The 5,515-nt window shown below is 47.5% G+C and overlaps 1 pseudogene across 1 annotated transcript; it reads left to right on the plus strand.

Annotated features, from left to right (window-relative positions):
- The first annotated feature begins 17 nt into the window (after positions 1 to 17).
- LOC104505178 lies at positions 18 to 1,006 on the plus strand (annotated as a pseudogene). The gene has a single exon (XR_727890.1). The product of XR_727890.1 is annotated as a prostaglandin E2 receptor EP4 subtype pseudogene (transcript).
- Positions 1,007 to 5,515: the final 4,509 nt, after the last annotated feature.

Consider the following 5,515-nt stretch of genomic DNA (forward strand, 5'->3'; position numbering starts at 1 on the left):
GTCTTTACTTTTCGGACGCGCCCTCGCCGTCGCTCGACTCCCCAGCAGCAGCGTGGGCATCATGTCCTTCAACCCCACCATCATGCCACCTGCGAACGGCTCTGCCAACGGGACTGCCAGCGGGGCCGAGGGCGGGAAGCCCCCCACCATCCCCACCGTCATGTTCATCTTCGGCGTGGTGGGCAACCTCATAGCCATCGTGGTTCTCTGCAAGTCCAGGAAGGAGCAGAAGGAGACCACTTTCTACACGCTGGTCTGCGGGTTGGCCGTCACCGATCTCTTGGGGACCTGCCTGGTGAGTCCGGTGACTATTGCCACTTACCTGCAGAACCGCTGGCCGGGAGGACCGGCACTCTGTGAGTACAGCTCCTTCATCCTCCTCTTCTTTGGACTCTCTGGCCTCAGCATTATCTGTGCCATGTCCATAGAGAGGTACCTGGCCATCAACCATGCCTATTTCTACAACCATTATGTAGACAAGAAGCTGGCAGGGCTCACGCTCTTTGCCATCTACGCTTCCAACGTGCTGTTCTGCGCCCTCCCCAGCATGGGGCTCGGCAAATCTACCTTGCAGTACCCTTACACCTGGTGTTTCATAGACTGGCGAGCGAAGGAGGCCACCCATGCCGCATATTCCTACATGTACGCCGGCTTCAGCTCCTTTCTAATCATGGTCACCGTGATCTGCAACATCCTGGTGTGCGTGGCCCTCATTCGCATGCACCGCCAGTTCATGCGACGCACGTCCCTGGGGACAGACACCACCTCCAGCCGTTTATCTGACTTTCGCAGACGCCGGAGCTTCCGTCGGATGGCTGGAGCAGAGATCCAGATGGTTATTCTGCTCATTGCCACTTCCCTGGTGGTGGTCATCTGCTCCATTCCTCTGGTGGTGAGTAACGTTGTGCAACCCTTCTTTTCCATCACCAGCACCCCCGAGTCTTTTCTCCTCCTAGGCTGGGCTTGTAGGACAGACTCCTCTTTAGCCGGTGCCTCAAGCTGTTAGAATAACTTAAAGGCTGTTAGCATGCATGCGTGGTGAGAGAAAGTTGTGTTGATTTATATTTACAAGAAAAGAAACACGCTTATCCCGAGTCCTGGGTCCTTTGATTGGTTAAAATTCAGCGCCAAAAATTCTCAGTAATTTTTCCACTGTTCAACTGGAATCCACGCAGCAAAAATCTTTCTGAGAGCTGAAGGCGCTTTAGTGTTCGCTTCCAAAATTAATTTGTGATGAGTGAGGTTTGGGTCTGGCCTGCGTTTCTGGATGTTTATTGTGTTTTAAAACTGCGTGCACGCTGTTGCTGAAGGGTACGGCAGCGCTTGATGTGCGGAAGGAGGACAGCGCTTTGTTCGCTTGGCACCAGCAACACGCAGAGAGCTTCACACCCAAAACCTGAGCCCAGCTTCCCCTCCTGAGGGATTCACCCACCATCTCCGGGGCAGATCCCACACAGACATCCCTACAGCAGCTCCCCACTGTGGGAGGAGTAAACCCGGTGGAACCACCCGTCGGTGTAATGCGCAGTTAAATGGGAGTTGGAGGAATCTGGCCCACACAAACCTAAGAGATCATACTGAAATGTCAAACAACATTACCACTAACCATTTGCTAATTTTCTGAAACGACTGATACAATTAGGGTCATTAAATTGAATGTGTAGGATCCACTTATTTCTATTCCTCCATCTTATCTCTAAGGAAGACAAAAAAAGCCCCCACCAGCCAGAGGCTCGGTTCTTGCTTGCCACCCACCGTAATAAAGCTTGGCAAACTTCCCTCCTCCTCTGGCTCAGAGACATAAAACAAATAGCTGGCTTGCCTTGCTCGCCACCTTCCAGAGCGCAGCGCAGGGAGCCAAGCAGTGGTTGTCAGGCGGGAGGTGTTTTCAGAGGGGTTGTCTTAAGGGGGTTTATTGCCCCGCGGGTTGGAGGGGCTACAATGTGTATGAACTGCAGCTGGCCCGCTGGGGATGCAAAACAAATAGCGTATACCGCGGTGAGGAAGTTGAGAGAAGTGTCAACGGGGCTCGAGAGGTCAGCGAGTCCGCCCCCCTGCTTCAGAGGAGCTGTAGTCGCAAGGGTCGGGCCAGTTTTGCCACATTACTGACATAAATGGGAGCCAGTGAAGTGTGGCCGTGCTGGAGTGCCCGCGCCCCGGCTGTTACCGAAGGCCGACTGCCATCCTTCGGCGCTGTCACTGTGCCTTGTGCCGTGGCGTGACCGAGCACGGTGCCATGCGTTCATTGCTTGGCATCTGTAGAAATTCGAGGGGTGCTGAGCCGCACACAGGGTGTCTCCGGGAGGTGCACGTGCGTTCGACGGAGGAACCGCATGCAACCCGCCCTGCAGTCCAGCTCCAGAAATTGCAGGGCTAAGCTGACTTGCTGCACCGGGAGGCATCAGGTCACGGAGCGGACAAAACTCGGACAGTACAGTGGGTTGACGGTACTTAATTTGATTAATCTCGTATTGTAATGTGATACAGCTGGTGGACTTCAGCAGTTTCAGAAAAAAGCCAAACCTTGTCCGGTGGAGGAGCAGCTGGAGGAAGGCTGATAAGTCTGAACATAAAATGCAAAATAATTTGTCCATATCCATTTGGGGCGAGGCAGTCTTTTTGCAGAATATTCTGACGTTAAAAAAGGGAAAAATCGAGAGGGAGAGGTTACGAGAAAGGGAACTGGATTGTTGACAGTTAAAATTAAAGAACTTGGGTGGGGCAGAATGTTTACTATTTAAACAGCAGCTAGTGAAAAAACCTTGTATATAGCAGAAGGTATGTGAAGGTGCAGGTGATGAAGTTGTGTAGCTCTCTCAGACCTTGATTTCGGTACGTACAAAGGCACAGCATTGCCTTGGCAGCGTCACATGAGTTTGCTTTTCTACATCTAAAGTGAGGTCAGAGACCGTCATTTCACTTAGACGGATGACTAAGAAAAAAAGGAAGTGTTCGTTTAAAAAAAAAACCAAGAAAAGAGAAACCCACACAACCACATATATGCACATCATCACAGTGTCCAGTGTTGTTAAATTTGTTCGTCATTAAGTACCTCTTTAGAAGTCGTTTGCCTCCCCCGCTGCGGGAATAAGCTATAGCCTTATATGCCTCTTGGTGCCGTGACGTACGCCGCTGCGTTGAGCCCTCTGGTCGCACACAGGCCGAGGTTAACTGAGATACAAACTCCACACAAGTGACACCTTTCTGCTGCGAAACCCTGGAAAGAGCCACCCACAGAGGTGGGTAAATAACTAATACAGACGCGCATTTCCACTACTCGGAGGAGTTGTAGGGAGCTCTCACCAAGCGGTAGGCTCATCTGGAACAGGACAGCCTGGCCGCCGTCGGGAACACGCGAGCGGTACGGTGGCGGGGGCAACATCATTCAGATGCATGGAGCAGGCTAGGGGGGTGCTTTGTGACAGAAGTTGAAAAGATGATACCTGCTGAATAAACCATCACTTGAGTCAAAGCAACTTCTGAGAGAGACACATACACCTCTAACACTTTGGAATGAACACTTTCTCAACATAATCAAATAGCAGGCAGAGGCAATCCAGCAGGCTGCATTTAGTAGGGTTCGACGAAAAAATTTTTCAGTCTTAAATATTAAATAGCCCTGAAATAATAAGCAAAGGCTTGTCTTGATTTGAAAAGTGGTTAAAGAACAGCGAGCTGAGTCATGGAGAACAGCAGTTTTTAATAATGAGATGCTCCAGCACTCAGTTTACAAGTAGGGTTGTTCAGTGTCTTAATGATTTATTCATAAAATCAGCAAAATTCTACAGTGACAGCTAGTGCTATAACAAAATTATGGCAGATTGTTCAAAACGCCAGGTGAACTTCACAGAACTGTGCAGGGAATGAAAATTTGAACAAAAAACATTAGCGAAGGGAAACTTTTGGTACGTGTTCTCATTGTGCAGAAAGTGATGTGACCAATGTAAAGAAGAATCTGACAGCAATTTAAAAATGAAATAAGGAAAGTACATAAATTGAATGCTGACTCTTGTCTACACTCCACACTGGTTATCTCATCTTTTAAAATACCGTGAGCTTTCAGAAAATAGAACGGATAGAATTAAGAGTAGGGAATAAGTTATATTAAGAGGGATTTTCCCAAGAATAAAGTAGAAATTACTATCCAGCCTTAAACAAACAAACACCACCACCACCACCCCTAACTGTGTCAAAAGTGAATAGGCACACAAAGTCTCTAATTCACTCCAGCAGTCTGCCAGATGCTCTTAAGAATTTAAAGTGCATGATGTTTTTCTGATCCTGACCACTGAATATTGCTGTTAAATTATGGGGGGGTGGAAAATACAGTGTTTCAGGGTGTCCATCTGGTTGATTGCATGAAATAATCAGGCGTTTCTAACTTCGCGTTGAACTGATCTAAAAGTTTGGGTTTTCTTTCGGCTTGGTTGGTTTTGACCTTCCTCATAAATACCAGGGACTGTCCGCAGCCAACAGCAAGGTGGCAGACATGATTTTTGAGCAATGGAGCAGACACCAAGCCCTTGAAGGGCAAAGGTTATTGGCTTGTAGAGCTGAAAAACTTGTTCCTGCTAACTACCGCACGGTTTTTAAATTTATCCTATCAGTATGCGGTGAGACTTTGAAGGCAGGTAGGAGCTATGAAGACAATTACCAGCGTGACTGCGACTGTGCAAGTCACTTTATAGTGTTCATAGGATTAGAAATCATGTTTTGCATCTGTAGTTACCAAAAGGAAAAGCAGCAAACAGCACACGGGACTCTGATCCTGCAAGTACCTATCACTTGAGCATAAACTCACATCCCTTGCAACTATGTGCTTCGTAACACGACTGCAAACACACTGGTAGCACTTTTAAGATAATGTTGCCTGAATTGTGCAGCTACAAGGTAACATACAACACTCATTCCTTTGAGATTCGACTTGTTCAAATTTGCTTCTTTAGTTAGGATTTCAAGTTGCACAAATTCAAGCATCAGATTAGTTAAATTGGTAGTGGATTCTACTTACTCGGTGCTTACTTAGAAGATGGGAGGCAATATGCTTTATCGTGCTCCCTCCTGTAGCAGGCAACTTGTTGCCAAAACAGGGCACATCTCTTGCTGTTCTTGTATACGATACGTTAGTAAATGCTGGCTCACCACTATGTAAAGAAATGATAAAACTGACATTCCGAGGCGGATTAATTAATTTGTACCTTACTATGATTATGATGCAGTCCCAGCAATAAGTTGGAATTGATAAATACATTTGACAGTAGGGGGGGGAGCTTCTAATAAAAGACATGGGAGCTGTCTAGGAAGTAGAAATAGTTTTGTACAGGCCAGAATTTTTGACTGAACAGGCCCGTGTCACAATCTTTCACCTCTACATGCCGCATGTCTGTCAGAAGGAAATAAAGCGTACAGGGATAACGTAAGGCAGCCTGCGCTGTGCTGTTAGTGACTGTCCTTTAAGTCAGCACTTAAAGACAGTTTTGTCTTTCCATAAAGGCTGTCAGGCAGATGGAGAAAG

Source organism: Eurypyga helias, unplaced genomic scaffold (genome assembly GCF_000690775.1).
Source record: "Eurypyga helias isolate BGI_N326 unplaced genomic scaffold, ASM69077v1 scaffold50415, whole genome shotgun sequence".
NCBI lineage: Eukaryota > Metazoa > Chordata > Aves > Eurypygiformes > Eurypygidae > Eurypyga > Eurypyga helias.